Below are 17013 nucleotides of genomic sequence, written 5' to 3'. Positions count from 1 at the left end.
CCTGTTAAATGACATGAGGGTCTCATGCCTATACACAAGGGTGTGTCATTGCTGTTGCTTGACCATGCATTGGTTTCTGTGGTCAGTGAATGATAAAAACAAAATTTACCATCCATTGATGGATGGGAAATCCGCCATGAGGCATTTGTTTTTAGAAACTGCTGCTCACAACCAATGTTGCAATGGAGTGTCTCCATCTGCTGGTGGTATTGGAAAGGCATTAGTGCTATGACAGGGTCTGAAGAAGAAGAAGAAGAAGAAGAAGACGGAAAAAAATATATATAAAAAGAAAAAGAGAGAGAGAGAGAGAGACTGACTTAGTGAGCGAGTGAGTGAGAGAGTGAGAGTGAGTGAGAGTGAATGAGTGAGTGAGTGATTGAGTGAGTGAGTGAGTGAGTGAGAACAAATGAGTTAAAGCAAGTGAGTGAGAGAGATCGAATGACTGAAAGTCTGAATGACAGAAAGAAAAAAGGATGAAGAAAGAAGCATGAAGAAAAAAAAATGTATATGGAGTTGCTGACATGAGTGCAATCTACAAAGCCGTTGAGGCTGATCCTCATGGGAGGATTATTGCACCAGGACCCTTAGCACTTTTAAAATGCCATTCAATGCCACGGGCTAGATGTAAACTGCAGATGACCATGTTGTGGTAGTTACCATGGATACCCAAGTGATGTGTGAGCTAACACATAGGCCCAACAGATTCCAAGAAGGCCAGAATCACCAGCGGCACCACCATCGATTGTCAGGTCACCCGGATTCAGCAAATACCAGAGTCCAAAATGATGCAGGTTTATACTGTTAATTTTCAGTTTATCGTTACAGTTGGTGTTATTCCATGTCGGAAGGGACGCAGCTACAGCCAGTGGGGTAACTAGAGACAGGCAGGCAGCTATGTGCAACAAAGGTAGGCGTGTTGTTTTCATATGCAGATCTGAAATATTGTCTTATATGCAAGAGGAGGAGTGATGGGGGTTCAGGCAAAAGCCAGGCTATGGATTGCATTGCTAAATGCTCCATCAGAGTGCAATGGTCGCCTGTCCTTTTTTTAAGTGATGATGTGGGTTTAGCCTGTGCTGTATGTATGTATGGGTGGCTGACTGCCACCCACCCAGAAAGTGTATGGGAGGCTGGTTGGCTGCCAGCCTTCCTTCCATTCCTATGAGTAATGTGAGTGCTCATGAAGGGGACATGGTTGGGTCCACCCCTTTCCCGGTTATCCCCTCTAGGCCTTTTGGCTTAGATCAAGTGTAAAAAAAGAAAGGATCTTGCGACAGATCGCATCCTGAGGCACGTTTTTTTTTGTGTGAATACTTGCACTTGGGTGACTTGTGAGCACATACTGATACATACGTTCCCTATCTGGGGACCATAAATTAAATGGATTTTTGAGAAAGGGAGCTGATTTGGAAGCTTGCTTCTGTCGCCCTATGCATTGACCCGATGTGGCAGTATCTTCGGGTAGTGAACAGTGCACCACCCCATTCCAGTGTTAAACAAGAAAGATTCTCATTTAATCCTCCGTGGGTGAGAATTTGAGTTTGAGAATTGGAGACCAAAATGATGAGTTGCACTGACTGGTTTATGAACGTCTATTCATTTAGCGTTTTAATGACCATGTTTGCACACTGATTGGTGTAAAAAAATAAAATAAAACTAAATAATAATAATCTAGCACACCTGTGCAGGTTTGACATGACATGACAGGTAGCTGTCTTGTGGGTGGTGCTGAATCCTGTTAAATGACATGAGGGTCTCATGCCTATACACAAGGGTGTGTCATTGCTGTTGCTTGACCATGCATTGGTTTCTGTGGTCAGTGAATGATAAAAACAAAATTTACCATCCATTGATGGATGGGAAATCCGCCATGAGGCATTTGTTTTTAGAAACTGCTGCTCACAACCAATGTTGCAATGGAGTGTCTCCATCTGCTGGTGGTATTGGAAAGGCATTAGTGCTATGACAGGGTCTGAAGAAGAAGAAGAAGAAGAAGAAGACGGAAAAAAATATATATAAAAAGAAAAAGAGAGAGAGAGAGAGACTGACTTAGTGAGCGAGTGAGTGAGAGAGTGAGAGTGAGTGAGAGTGAATGAGTGAGTGAGTGATTGAGTGAGTGAGTGAGTGAGTGAGAACAAATGAGTTAAAGCAAGTGAGTGAGAGAGATCGAATGAATGAAAGTCTGAATGACAGAAAGAAAAAAGGATGAAGAAAGAAGCATGAAGAAAAAAAAATGTATATGGAGTTGCTGACATGAGTGCAATCTACAAAGCCGTTGAGGCTGATCCTCATGGGAGGATTATTGCACCAGGACCCTTAGCACTTTTAAAATGCCATTCAATGCCACGGGCTAGATGTAAACTGCAGATGACCATGTTGTGGTAGTTACCATGGATACCCAAGTGATGTGTGAGCTAACACATAGGCCCAACAGATTCCAAGAAGGCCAGAATCACCAGCGGCACCACCATCGATTGTCAGGTCACCCGGATTCAGCAAATACCAGAGTCCAAAATGATGCAGGTTTATACTGTTAATTTTCAGTTTATCGTTACAGTTGGTGTTATTCCATGTCGGAAGGGACGCAGCTACAGCCAGTGGGGTAACTAGAGACAGGCAGGCAGCTATGTGCAACAAAGGTAGGCGTGTTGTTTTCATATGCAGATCTGAAATATTGTCTTATATGCAAGAGGAGGAGTGATGGGGGTTCAGGCAAAAGCCAGGCTATGGATTGCATTGCTAAATGCTCCATCAGAGTGCAATGGTCGCCTGTCCTTTTTTTAAGTGATGATGTGGGTTTAGCCTGTGCTGTATGTATGTATGGGTGGCTGACTGCCACCCACCCAGAAAGTGTATGGGAGGCTGGTTGGCTGCCAGCCTTCCTTCCATTCCTATGAGTAATGTGAGTGCTCATGAAGGGGACATGGTTGGGTCCACCCCTTTCCCGGTTATCCCCTCTAGGCCTTTTGGCTTAGATCAAGTGTAAAAAAAGAAAGGATCTTGCGACAGATCGCATCCTGAGGCACGTTTTTTTTTTGTGTGAATACTTGCACTTGGGTGACTTGTGAGCACATACTGATACATACGTTCCCTATCTGGGGACCATAAATTAAATGGATTTTTGAGAAAGGGAGCTGATTTGGAAGCTTGCTTCTGTCGCCCTATGCATTGACCCGATGTGGCAGTATCTTCGGGTAGTGAACAGTGCACCACCCCATTCCAGTGTTAAACAAGAAAGATTCTCATTTAATCCTCCGTGGGTGAGAATTTGAGTTTGAGAATTGGAGACCAAAATGATGAGTTGCACTGACTGGTTTATGAACGTCTATTCATTTAGCGTTTTAATGACCATGTTTGCACACTGATTGGTGTAAAAAAATAAAATAAAACTAAATAATAATAATCTAGCACACCTGTGCAGGTTTGACATGACATGACAGGTAGCTGTCTTGTGGGTGGTGCTGAATCCTGTTAAATGACATGAGGGTCTCATGCCTATACACAAGGGTGTGTCATTGCTGTTGCTTGACCATGCATTGGTTTCTGTGGTCAGTGAATGATAAAAACAAAATTTACCATCCATTGATGGATGGGAAATCCGCCATGAGGCATTTGTTTTTAGAAACTGCTGCTCACAACCAATGTTGCAATGGAGTGTCTCCATCTGCTGGTGGTATTGGAAAGGCATTAGTGCTATGACAGGGTCTGAAGAAGAAGAAGAAGAAGAAGAAGAAGAAGAAGGAGAAGAAGACGGAAAAAAATATATATAAAAAGAAAAAGAGAGAGAGAGAGAGAGACTGACTTAGTGAGCGAGTGAGTGAGAGAGTGAGAGTGAGTGAGAGTGAATGAGTGAGTGAGTGATTGAGTGAGTGAGTGAGTGAGTGAGAACAAATGAGTTAAAGCAAGTGAGTGAGAGAGATCGAATGAATGAAAGTCTGAATGACAGAAAGAAAAAAGGATGAAGAAAGAAGCATGAAGAAAAAAAAATGTATATGGAGTTGCTGACATGAGTGCAATCTACAAAGCCGTTGAGGCTGATCCTCATGGGAGGATTATTGCACCAGGACCCTTAGCACTTTTAAAATGCCATTCAATGCCACGGGCTAGATGTAAACTGCAGATGACCATGTTGTGGTAGTTACCATGGATACCCAAGTGATGTGTGAGCTAACACATAGGCCCAACAGATTCCAAGAAGGCCAGAATCACCAGCGGCACCACCATCGATTGTCAGGTCACCCGGATTCAGCAAATACCAGAGTCCAAAATGATGCAGGTTTATACTGTTAATTTTCAGTTTATCGTTACAGTTGGTGTTATTCCATGTCGGAAGGGACGCAGCTACAGCCAGTGGGGTAACTAGAGACAGGCAGGCAGCTATGTGCAACAAAGGTAGGCGTGTTGTTTTCATATGCAGATCTGAAATATTGTCTTATATGCAAGAGGAGGAGTGATGGGGGTTCAGGCAAAAGCCAGGCTATGGATTGCATTGCTAAATGCTCCATCAGAGTGCAATGGTCGCCTGTCCTTTTTTTAAGTGATGATGTGGGTTTAGCCTGTGCTGTATGTATGTATGGGTGGCTGACTGCCACCCACCCAGAAAGTGTATGGGAGGCTGGTTGGCTGCCAGCCTTCCTTCCATTCCTATGAGTAATGTGAGTGCTCATGAAGGGGACATGGTTGGGTCCACCCCTTTCCCGGTTATCCCCTCTAGGCCTTTTGGCTTAGATCAAGTGTAAAAAAAGAAAGGATCTTGCGACAGATCGCATCCTGAGGCACGTTTTTTTTTGTGTGAATACTTGCACTTGGGTGACTTGTGAGCACATACTGATACATACGTTCCCTATCTGGGGACCATAAATTAAATGGATTTTTGAGAAAGGGAGCTGATTTGGAAGCTTGCTTCTGTCGCCCTATGCATTGACCCGATGTGGCAGTATCTTCGGGTAGTGAACAGTGCACCACCCCATTCCAGTGTTAAACAAGAAAGATTCTCATTTAATCCTCCGTGGGTGAGAATTTGAGTTTGAGAATTGGAGACCAAAATGATGAGTTGCACTGACTGGTTTATGAACGTCTATTCATTTAGCGTTTTAATGACCATGTTTGCACACTGATTGGTGTAAAAAAATAAAATAAAACTAAATAATAATAATCTAGCACACCTGTGCAGGTTTGACATGACATGACAGGTAGCTGTCTTGTGGGTGGTGCTGAATCCTGTTAAATGACATGAGGGTCTCATGCCTATACACAAGGGTGTGTCATTGCTGTTGCTTGACCATGCATTGGTTTCTGTGGTCAGTGAATGATAAAAACAAAATTTACCATCCATTGATGGATGGGAAATCCGCCATGAGGCATTTGTTTTTAGAAACTGCTGCTCACAACCAATGTTGCAATGGAGTGTCTCCATCTGCTGGTGGTATTGGAAAGGCATTAGTGCTATGACAGGGTCTGAAGAAGAAGAAGAAGAAGAAGAAGAAGAAGACGGAAAAAAATATATATAAAAAGAAAAAGAGAGAGAGAGAGACTGACTTAGTGAGCGAGTGAGTGAGAGAGTGAGAGTGAGTGAGAGTGAATGAGTGAGTGAGTGATTGAGTGAGTGAGTGAGTGAGTGAGTGAGAACAAATGAGTTAAAGCAAGTGAGTGAGAGAGATCGAATGAATGAAAGTCTGAATGACAGAAAGAAAAAAGGATGAAGAAAGAAGCATGAAGAAAAAAAAATGTATATGGAGTTGCTGACATGAGTGCAATCTACAAAGCCGTTGAGGCTGATCCTCATGGGAGGATTATTGCACCAGGACCCTTAGCACTTTTAAAATGCCATTCAATGCCACGGGCTAGATGTAAACTGCAGATGACCATGTTGTGGTAGTTACCATGGATACCCAAGTGATGTGTGAGCTAACACATAGGCCCAACAGATTCCAAGAAGGCCAGAATCACCAGCGGCACCACCATCGATTGTCAGGTCACCCGGATTCAGCAAATACCAGAGTCCAAAATGATGCAGGTTTATACTGTTAATTTTCAGTTTATCGTTACAGTTGGTGTTATTCCATGTCGGAAGGGACGCAGCTACAGCCAGTGGGGTAACTAGAGACAGGCAGGCAGCTATGTGCAACAAAGGTAGGCGTGTTGTTTTCATATGCAGATCTGAAATATTGTCTTATATGCAAGAGGAGGAGTGATGGGGGTTCAGGCAAAAGCCAGGCTATGGATTGCATTGCTAAATGCTCCATCAGAGTGCAATGGTCGCCTGTCCTTTTTTTAAGTGATGATGTGGGTTTAGCCTGTGCTGTATGTATGTATGGGTGGCTGACTGCCACCCACCCAGAAAGTGTATGGGAGGCTGGTTGGCTGCCAGCCTTCCTTCCATTCCTATGAGTAATGTGAGTGCTCATGAAGGGGACATGGTTGGGTCCACCCCTTTCCCGGTTATCCCCTCTAGGCCTTTTGGCTTAGATCAAGTGTAAAAAAAGAAAGGATCTTGCGACAGATCGCATCCTGAGGCACGTTTTTTTTTGTGTGAATACTTGCACTTGGGTGACTTGTGAGCACATACTGATACATACGTTCCCTATCTGGGGACCATAAATTAAATGGATTTTTGAGAAAGGGAGCTGATTTGGAAGCTTGCTTCTGTCGCCCTATGCATTGACCCGATGTGGCAGTATCTTCGGGTAGTGAACAGTGCACCACCCCATTCCAGTGTTAAACAAGAAAGATTCTCATTTAATCCTCCGTGGGTGAGAATTTGAGTTTGAGAATTGGAGACCAAAATGATGAGTTGCACTGACTGGTTTATGAACGTCTATTCATTTAGCGTTTTAATGACCATGTTTGCACACTGATTGGTGTAAAAAAATAAAATAAAACTAAATAATAATAATCTAGCACACCTGTGCAGGTTTGACATGACATGACAGGTAGCTGTCTTGTGGGTGGTGCTGAATCCTGTTAAATGACATGAGGGTCTCATGCCTATACACAAGGGTGTGTCATTGCTGTTGCTTGACCATGCATTGGTTTCTGTGGTCAGTGAATGATAAAAACAAAATTTACCATCCATTGATGGATGGGAAATCCGCCATGAGGCATTTGTTTTTAGAAACTGCTGCTCACAACCAATGTTGCAATGGAGTGTCTCCATCTGCTGGTGGTATTGGAAAGGCATTAGTGCTATGACAGGGTCTGAAGAAGAAGAAGAAGAAGAAGAAGACGGAAAAAAATATATATAAAAAGAAAAAGAGAGAGAGAGAGAGACTGACTTAGTGAGCGAGTGAGTGAGAGAGTGAGAGTGAGTGAGAGTGAATGAGTGAGTGAGTGATTGAGTGAGTGAGTGAGTGAGTGAGTGAGAACAAATGAGTTAAAGCAAGTGAGTGAGAGAGATCGAATGAATGAAAGTCTGAATGACAGAAAGAAAAAAGGATGAAGAAAGAAGCATGAAGAAAAAAAAATGTATATGGAGTTGCTGACATGAGTGCAATCTACAAAGCCGTTGAGGCTGATCCTCATGGGAGGATTATTGCACCAGGACCCTTAGCACTTTTAAAATGCCATTCAATGCCACGGGCTAGATGTAAACTGCAGATGACCATGTTGTGGTAGTTACCATGGATACCCAAGTGATGTGTGAGCTAACACATAGGCCCAACAGATTCCAAGAAGGCCAGAATCACCAGCGGCACCACCATCGATTGTCAGGTCACCCGGATTCAGCAAATATCAGAGTCCAAAATGATGCAGGTTTATACTGTTAATTTTCAGTTTATCGTTACAGTTGGTGTTATTCCATGTCGGAAGGGACGCAGCTACAGCCAGTGGGGTAACTAGAGACAGGCAGGCAGCTATGTGCAACAAAGGTAGGCGTGTTGTTTTCATATGCAGATCTGAAATATTGTCTTATATGCAAGAGGAGGAGTGATGGGGGTTCAGGCAAAAGCCAGGCTATGGATTGCATTGCTAAATGCTCCATCAGAGTGCAATGGTCGCCTGTCCTTTTTTTAAGTGATGATGTGGGTTTAGCCTGTGCTGTATGTATGTATGGGTGGCTGACTGCCACCCACCCAGAAAGTGTATGGGAGGCTGGTTGGCTGCCAGCCTTCCTTCCATTCCTATGAGTAATGTGAGTGCTCATGAAGGGGACATGGTTGGGTCCACCCCTTTCCCGGTTATCCCCTCTAGGCCTTTTGGCTTAGATCAAGTGTAAAAAAAGAAAGGATCTTGCGACAGATCGCATCCTGAGGCACGTTTTTTTGTGTGAATACTTGCACTTGGGTGACTTGTGAGCACATACTGATACATACGTTCCCTATCTGGGGACCATAAATTAAATGGATTTTTGAGAAAGGGAGCTGATTTGGAAGCTTGCTTCTGTCGCCCTATGCATTGACCCGATGTGGCAGTATCTTCGGGTAGTGAACAGTGCACCACCCCATTCCAGTGTTAAACAAGAAAGATTCTCATTTAATCCTCCGTGGGTGAGAATTTGAGTTTGAGAATTGGAGACCAAAATGATGAGTTGCACTGACTGGTTTATGAACGTCTATTCATTTAGCGTTTTAATGACCATGTTTGCACACTGATTGGTGTAAAAAAATAAAATAAAACTAAATAATAATAATCTAGCACACCTGTGCAGGTTTGACATGACATGACAGGTAGCTGTCTTGTGGGTGGTGCTGAATCCTGTTAAATGACATGAGGGTCTCATGCCTATACACAAGGGTGTGTCATTGCTGTTGCTTGACCATGCATTGGTTTCTGTGGTCAGTGAATGATAAAAACAAAATTTACCATCCATTGATGGATGGGAAATCCGCCATGAGGCATTTGTTTTTAGAAACTGCTGCTCACAACCAATGTTGCAATGGAGTGTCTCCATCTGCTGGTGGTATTGGAAAGGCATTAGTGCTATGACAGGGTCTGAAGAAGAAGAAGAAGAAGAAGAAGACGGAAAAAAATATATATAAAAAGAAAAAGAGAGAGAGAGAGAGACTGACTTAGTGAGCGAGTGAGTGAGAGAGTGAGAGTGAGTGAGAGTGAATGAGTGAGTGAGTGATTGAGTGAGTGAGTGAGTGAGTGAGTGAGAACAAATGAGTTAAAGCAAGTGAGTGAGAGAGATCGAATGAATGAAAGTCTGAATGACAGAAAGAAAAAAGGATGAAGAAAGAAGCATGAAGAAAAAAAAATGTATATGGAGTTGCTGACATGAGTGCAATCTACAAAGCCGTTGAGGCTGATCCTCATGGGAGGATTATTGCACCAGGACCCTTAGCACTTTTAAAATGCCATTCAATGCCACGGGCTAGATGTAAACTGCAGATGACCATGTTGTGGTAGTTACCATGGATACCCAAGTGATGTGTGAGCTAACACATAGGCCCAACAGATTCCAAGAAGGCCAGAATCACCAGCGGCACCACCATCGATTGTCAGGTCACCCGGATTCAGCAAATATCAGAGTCCAAAATGATGCAGGTTTATACTGTTAATTTTCAGTTTATCGTTACAGTTGGTGTTATTCCATGTCGGAAGGGACGCAGCTACAGCCAGTGGGGTAACTAGAGACAGGCAGGCAGCTATGTGCAACAAAGGTAGGCGTGTTGTTTTCATATGCAGATCTGAAATATTGTCTTATATGCAAGAGGAGGAGTGATGGGGGTTCAGGCAAAAGCCAGGCTATGGATTGCATTGCTAAATGCTCCATCAGAGTGCAATGGTCGCCTGTCCTTTTTTTAAGTGATGATGTGGGTTTAGCCTGTGCTGTATGTATGTATGGGTGGCTGACTGCCACCCACCCAGAAAGTGTATGGGAGGCTGGTTGGCTGCCAGCCTTCCTTCCATTCCTATGAGTAATGTGAGTGCTCATGAAGGGGACATGGTTGGGTCCACCCCTTTCCCGGTTATCCCCTCTAGGCCTTTTGGCTTAGATCAAGTGTAAAAAAAGAAAGGATCTTGCGACAGATCGCATCCTGAGGCACGTTTTTTTTTGTGTGAATACTTGCACTTGGGTGACTTGTGAGCACATACTGATACATACGTTCCCTATCTGGGGACCATAAATTAAATGGATTTTTGAGAAAGGGAGCTGATTTGGAAGCTTGCTTCTGTCGCCCTATGCATTGACCCGATGTGGCAGTATCTTCGGGTAGTGAACAGTGCACCACCCCATTCCAGTGTTAAACAAGAAAGATTCTCATTTAATCCTCCGTGGGTGAGAATTTGAGTTTGAGAATTGGAGACCAAAATGATGAGTTGCACTGACTGGTTTATGAACGTCTATTCATTTAGCGTTTTAATGACCATGTTTGCACACTGATTGGTGTAAAAAAATAAAATAAAACTAAATAATAATAATCTAGCACACCTGTGCAGGTTTGACATGACATGACAGGTAGCTGTCTTGTGGGTGGTGCTGAATCCTGTTAAATTACATGAGGGTCTCATGCCTATACACAAGGGTGTGTCATTGCTGTTGCTTGACCATGCATTGGTTTCTGTGGTCAGTGAATGATAAAAACAAAATTTACCATCCATTGATGGATGGGAAATCCGCCATGAGGCATTTGTTTTTAGAAACTGCTGCTCACAACCAATGTTGCAATGGAGTGTCTCCATCTGCTGGTGGTATTGGAAAGGCATTAGTGCTATGACAGGGTCTGAAGAAGAAGAAGAAGAAGAAGAAGAAGAAGAAGAAGACGGAAAAAAATATATATAAAAAGAAAAAGAGAGAGAGAGAGAGAGACTGACTTAGTGAGCGAGTGAGTGAGAGAGTGAGAGTGAGTGAGAGTGAATGAGTGAGTGAGTGATTGAGTGAGTGAGTGAGTGAGAACAAATGAGTTAAAGTAAGTGAGTGAGAGAGATCGAATGAATGAAAGTCTGAATGACAGAAAGAAAAAAGGATGAAGAAAGAAGCATGAAGAAAAAAAAATGTATATGGAGTTGCTGACATGAGTGCAATCTACAAAGCCGTTGAGGCTGATCCTCATGGGAGGATTATTGCACCAGGACCCTTAGCACTTTTAAAATGCCATTCAATGCCACGGGCTAGATGTAAACTGCAGATGACCATGTTGTGGTAGTTACCATGGATACCCAAGTGATGTGTGAGCTAACACATAGGCCCAACAGATTCCAAGAAGGCCAGAATCACCAGCGGCACCACCATCGATTGTCAGGTCACCCGGATTCAGCAAATACCAGAGTCCAAAATGATGCAGGTTTATACTGTTAATTTTCAGTTTATCGTTACAGTTGGTGTTATTCCATGTCGGAAGGGACGCAGCTACAGCCAGCGGGGTAACTAGAGACAGGCAGGCAGCTATGTGCAACAAAGGTAGGCGTGTTGTTTTCATATGCAGATCTGAAATATTGTCTTATATGCAAGAGGAGGAGTGATGGGGGTTCAGGCAAAAGCCAGGCTATGGATTGCATTGCTAAATGCTCCATCAGAGTGCAATGGTCGCCTGTCCTTTTTTTAAGTGATGATGTGGGTTTAGCCTGTGCTGTATGTATGTATGGGTGGCTGACTGCCACCCACCCAGAAAGTGTATGGGAGGCTGGTTGGCTGCCAGCCTTCCTTCCATTCCTATGAGTAATGTGAGTGCTCATGAAGGGGACATGGTTGGGTCCACCCCTTTCCCGGTTATCCCCTCTAGGCCTTTTGGCTTAGATCAAGTGTAAAAAAAGAAAGGATCTTGCGACAGATCGCATCCTGAGGCACGTTTTTTTTTGTGTGAATACTTGCACTTGGGTGACTTGTGAGCACATACTGATACATACGTTCCCTATCTGGGGACCATAAATTAAATGGATTTTTGAGAAAGGGAGCTGATTTGGAAGCTTGCTTCTGTCGCCCTATGCATTGACCCGATGTGGCAGTATCTTCGGGTAGTGAACAGTGCACCACCCCATTCCAGTGTTAAACAAGAAAGATTCTCATTTAATCCTCCGTGGGTGAGAATTTGAGTTTGAGAATTGGAGACCAAAATGATGAGTTGCACTGACTGGTTTATGAACGTCTATTCATTTAGCGTTTTAATGACCATGTTTGCACACTGATTGGTGTAAAAAAATAAAATAAAACTAAATAATAATAATCTAGCACACCTGTGCAGGTTTGACATGACATGACAGGTAGCTGTCTTGTGGGTGGTGCTGAATCCTGTTAAATGACATGAGGGTCTCATGCCTATACACAAGGGTGTGTCATTGCTGTTGCTTGACCATGCATTGGTTTCTGTGGTCAGTGAATGATAAAAACAAAATTTACCATCCATTGATGGATGGGAAATCTGCCATGAGGCATTTGTTTTTAGAAACTGCTGCTCACAACCAATGTTGCAATGGAGTGTCTCCATCTGCTGGTGGTATTGGAAAGGCATTAGTGCTATGACAGGGTCTGAAGAAGAAGAAGAAGAAGAAGAAGAAGAAGACGGAAAAAAATATATATAAAAAGAAAAAGAGAGAGAGAGAGAGAGACTGACTTAGTGAGCGAGTGAGTGAGAGAGTGAGAGTGAGTGAGAGTGAATGAGTGAGTGAGTGATTGAGTGAGTGAGTGAGTGAGTGAGAACAAATGAGTTAAAGCAAGTGAGTGAGAGAGATCGAATGAATGAAAGTCTGAATGACAGAAAGAAAAAAGGATGAAGAAAGAAGCATGAAGAAAAAAAAATGTATATGGAGTTGCTGACATGAGTGCAATCTACAAAGCCGTTGAGGCTGATCCTCATGGGAGGATTATTGCACTAGGACCCTTAGCACTTTTAAAATGCCATTCAATGCCACGGGCTAGATGTAAACTGAAGATGACCATGTTGTGGTAGTTACCATGGATACCCAAGTGATGTGTGAGCTAACACATAGGCCCAACAGATTCCAAGAAGGCCAGAATCACCAGCGGCACCACCATCGATTGTCAGGTCACCCGGATTCAGCAAATACCAGAGTCCAAAATGATGCAGGTTTATACTGTTAATTTTCAGTTTATCGTTACAGTTGGTGTTATTCCATGTCGGAAGGGACGCAGCTACAGCCAGTGGGGTAACTAGAGACAGGCAGGCAGCTATGTGCAACAAAGGTAGGCGTGTTGTTTTCATATGCAGATCTGAAATATTGTCTTATATGCAAGAGGAGGAGTGATGGGGGTTCAGGCAAAAGCCAGGCTATGGATTGCATTGCTAAATGCTCCATCAGAGTGCAATGGTCGCCTGTCCTTTTTTTAAGTGATGATGTGGGTTTAGCCTGTGCTGTATGTATGTATGGGTGGCTGACTGCCACCCACCCAGAAAGTGTATGGGAGGCTGGTTGGCTGCCAGCCTTCCTTCCATTCCTATGAGTAATGTGAGTGCTCATGAAGGGGACATGGTTGGGTCCACCCCTTTCCCGGTTATCCCCTCTAGGCCTTTTGGCTTAGATCAAGTGTAAAAAAAGAAAGGATCTTGCGACAGATCGCATCCTGAGGCACGTTTTTTTTTGTGTGAATACTTGCACTTGGGTGACTTGTGAGCACATACTGATACATACGTTCCCTATCTGGGGACCATAAATTAAATGGATTTTTGAGAAAGGGAGCTGATTTGGAAGCTTGCTTCTGTCGCCCTATGCATTGACCCGATGTGGCAGTATCTTCGGGTAGTGAACAGTGCACCACCCCATTCCAGTGTTAAACAAGAAAGATTCTCATTTAATCCTCCGTGGGTGAGAATTTGAGTTTGAGAATTGGAGACCAAAATGATGAGTTGCACTGACTGGTTTATGAACGTCTATTCATTTAGCGTTTTAATGACCATGTTTGCACACTGATTGGTGTAAAAAAATAAAATAAAACTAAATAATAATAATCTAGCACACCTGTGCAGGTTTGACATGACATGACAGGTAGCTGTCTTGTGGGTGGTGCTGAATCCTGTTAAATGACATGAGGGTCTCATGCCTATACACAAGGGTGTGTCATTGCTGTTGCTTGACCATGCATTGGTTTCTGTGGTCAGTGAATGATAAAAACAAAATTTACCATCCATTGATGGATGGGAAATCCGCCATGAGGCATTTGTTTTTAGAAACTGCTGCTCACAACCAATGTTGCAATGGAGTGTCTCCATCTGCTGGTGGTATTGGAAAGGCATTAGTGCTATGACAGGGTCTGAAGAAGAAGAAGAAGAAGAAGAAGAAGAAGACGGAAAAAAATATATATAAAAAGAAAAAGAGAGAGAGAGAGACTGACTTAGTGAGCGAGTGAGTGAGAGAGTGAGAGTGAGTGAGAGTGAATGAGTGAGTGAGTGATTGAGTGAGTGAGTGAGTGAGTGAGTGAGAACAAATGAGTTAAAGCAAGTGAGTGAGAGAGATCGAATGAATGAAAGTCTGAATGACAGAAAGAAAAAAGGATGAAGAAAGAAGCATGAAGAAAAAAAAATGTATATGGAGTTGCTGACATGAGTGCAATCTACAAAGCCGTTGAGGCTGATCCTCATGGGAGGATTATTGCACCAGGACCCTTAGCACTTTTAAAATGCCATTCAATGCCACGGGCTAGATGTAAACTGCAGATGACCATGTTGTGGTAGTTACCATGGATACCCAAGTGATGTGTGAGCTAACACATAGGTCCAACAGATTCCAAGAAGGCCAGAATCACCAGCGGCACCACCATCGATTGTCAGGTCACCCGGATTCAGCAAATACCAGAGTCCAAAATGATGCAGGTTTATACTGTTAATTTTCAGTTTATCGTTACAGTTGGTGTTATTCCATGTCGGAAGGGACGCAGCTACAGCCAGTGGGGTAACTAGAGACAGGCAGGCAGCTATGTGCAACAAAGGTAGGCGTGTTGTTTTCATATGCAGATCTGAAATATTGTCTTATATGCAAGAGGAGGAGTGATGGGGGTTCAGGCAAAAGCCAGGCTATGGATTGCATTGCTAAATGCTCCATCAGAGTGCAATGGTCGCCTGTCCTTTTTTTAAGTGATGATGTGGGTTTAGCCTGTGCTGTATGTATGTATGGGTGGCTGACTGCCACCCACCCAGAAAGTGTATGGGAGGCTGGTTGGCTGCCAGCCTTCCTTCCATTCCTATGAGTAATGTGAGTGCTCATGAAGGGGACATGGTTGGGTCCACCCCTTTCCCGGTTATCCCCTCTAGGCCTTTTGGCTTAGATCAAGTGTAAAAAAAGAAAGGATCTTGCGACAGATCGCATCCTGAGGCACGTTTTTTTTTGTGTGAATACTTGCACTTGGGTGACTTGTGAGCACATACTGATACATACGTTCCCTATCTGGGGACCATAAATTAAATGGATTTTTGAGAAAGGGAGCTGATTTGGAAGCTTGCTTCTGTCGCCCTATGCATTGACCCGATGTGGCAGTATCTTCGGGTAGTGAACAGTGCACCACCCCATTCCAGTGTTAAACAAGAAAGATTCTCATTTAATCCTCCGTGGGTGAGAATTTGAGTTTGAGAATTGGAGACCAAAATGATGAGTTGCACTGACTGGTTTATGAACGTCTATTCATTTAGCGTTTTAATGACCATGTTTGCACACTGATTGGTGTAAAAAAATAAAATAAAACTAAATAATAATAATCTAGCACACCTGTGCAGGTTTGACATGACATGACAGGTAGCTGTCTTGTGGGTGGTGCTGAATCCTGTTAAATGACATGAGGGTCTCATGCCTATACACAAGGGTGTGTCATTGCTGTTGCTTGACCATGCATTGGTTTCTGTGGTCAGTGAATGATAAAAACAAAATTTACCATCCATTGATGGATGGGAAATCCGCCATGAGGCATTTGTTTTTAGAAACTGCTGCTCACAACCAATGTTGCAATGGAGTGTCTCCATCTGCTGGTGGTATTGGAAAGGCATTAGTGCTATGACAGGGTCTGAAGAAGAAGAAGAAGAAGAAGAAGAAGAAGAAGACGGAAAAAAATATATATAAAAAGAAAAAGAGAGAGAGAGAGAGAGAGACTGACTTAGTGAGCGAGTGAGTGAGAGAGTGAGAGTGAGTGAGAGTGAATGAGTGAGTGAGTGATTGAGTGAGTGAGTGAGTGAGTGAGTGAGAACAAATGAGTTAAAGCAAGTGAGTGAGAGAGATCGAATGAATGAAAGTCTGAATGACAGAAAGAAAAAAGGATGAAGAAAGAAGCATGAAGAAAAAAAAATGTATATGGAGTTGCTGACATGAGTGCAATCTACAAAGCCGTTGAGGCTGATCCTCATGGGAGGATTATTGCACCAGGACCCTTAGCACTTTTAAAATGCCATTCAATGCCACGGGCTAGATGTAAACTGCAGATGACCATGTTGTGGTAGTTACCATGGATACCCAAGTGATGTGTGAGCTAACACATAGGCCCAACAGATTCCAAGAAGGCCAGAATCACCAGCGGCACCACCATCGATTGTCAGGTCACCCGGATTCAGCAAATACCAGAGTCCAAAATGATGCAGGTTTATACTGTTAATTTTCAGTTTATCGTTACAGTTGGTGTTATTCCATGTCGGAAGGGACGCAGCTACAGCCAGTGGGGTAACTAGAGACAGGCAGGCAGCTATGTGCAACAAAGGTAGGCGTATTGTTTTCATATGCAGATCTGAAATATTGTCTTATATGCAAGAGGAGGAGTGATGGGGGTTCAGGCAAAAGCCAGGCTATGGATTGCATTGCTAAATGCTCCATCAGAGTGCAATGGTCGCCTGTCCTTTTTTTAAGTGATGATGTGGGTTTAGCCTGTGCTGTATGTATGTATGGGTGGCTGACTGCCACCCACCCAGAAAGTGTATGGGAGGCTGGTTGGCTGCCAGCCTTCCTTCCATTCCTATGAGTAATGTGAGTGCTCATGAAGGGGACATGGTTGGGTCCACCCCTTTCCCGGTTATCCCCTCTAGGCCTTTTGGCTTAGATCAAGTGTAAAAAAAGAAAGGATCTTGCGACAGATCGCATCCTGAGGCACGTTTTTTTTTGTGTGAATACTTGCACTTGGGTGACTTGTGAGCACATACTGAT

General features: G+C 43.4%; 9 pseudogenes; all 9 read left to right on the top strand.

Moving 5' to 3' along the window:
* The first annotated feature begins 1218 nt into the window (after nucleotides 1-1218).
* Nucleotides 1219-1482, top strand: LOC130308202 (U2 spliceosomal RNA; annotated as a pseudogene).
* A 1468-nt stretch (nucleotides 1483-2950) lies between these two features.
* Nucleotides 2951-3215, top strand: LOC130308239 (U2 spliceosomal RNA; annotated as a pseudogene).
* Nucleotides 3216-4703: 1488 nt separating this feature from the next.
* On the top strand, nucleotides 4704-4967 carry LOC130308201 (U2 spliceosomal RNA; annotated as a pseudogene).
* A 1476-nt stretch (nucleotides 4968-6443) lies between these two features.
* On the top strand, nucleotides 6444-6707 carry LOC130308200 (U2 spliceosomal RNA; annotated as a pseudogene).
* A 1472-nt stretch (nucleotides 6708-8179) lies between these two features.
* On the top strand, nucleotides 8180-8441 carry LOC130308219 (U2 spliceosomal RNA; annotated as a pseudogene).
* A 1472-nt stretch (nucleotides 8442-9913) lies between these two features.
* Nucleotides 9914-10177, top strand: LOC130308199 (U2 spliceosomal RNA; annotated as a pseudogene).
* Nucleotides 10178-11655: 1478 nt separating this feature from the next.
* On the top strand, nucleotides 11656-11919 carry LOC130308198 (U2 spliceosomal RNA; annotated as a pseudogene).
* A 1476-nt stretch (nucleotides 11920-13395) lies between these two features.
* On the top strand, nucleotides 13396-13659 carry LOC130308197 (U2 spliceosomal RNA; annotated as a pseudogene).
* A 1476-nt stretch (nucleotides 13660-15135) lies between these two features.
* On the top strand, nucleotides 15136-15399 carry LOC130308243 (U2 spliceosomal RNA; annotated as a pseudogene).
* Nucleotides 15400-17013: the final 1614 nt, after the last annotated feature.

The sequence above is a fragment of the Hyla sarda genome, unplaced genomic scaffold, assembly GCF_029499605.1.
Source record: "Hyla sarda isolate aHylSar1 unplaced genomic scaffold, aHylSar1.hap1 scaffold_1471, whole genome shotgun sequence".
NCBI classification, from domain to species: Eukaryota; Metazoa; Chordata; class Amphibia; order Anura; family Hylidae; genus Hyla; species Hyla sarda.
This window is presented reverse-complemented; position numbering and strand designations above follow the sequence as displayed.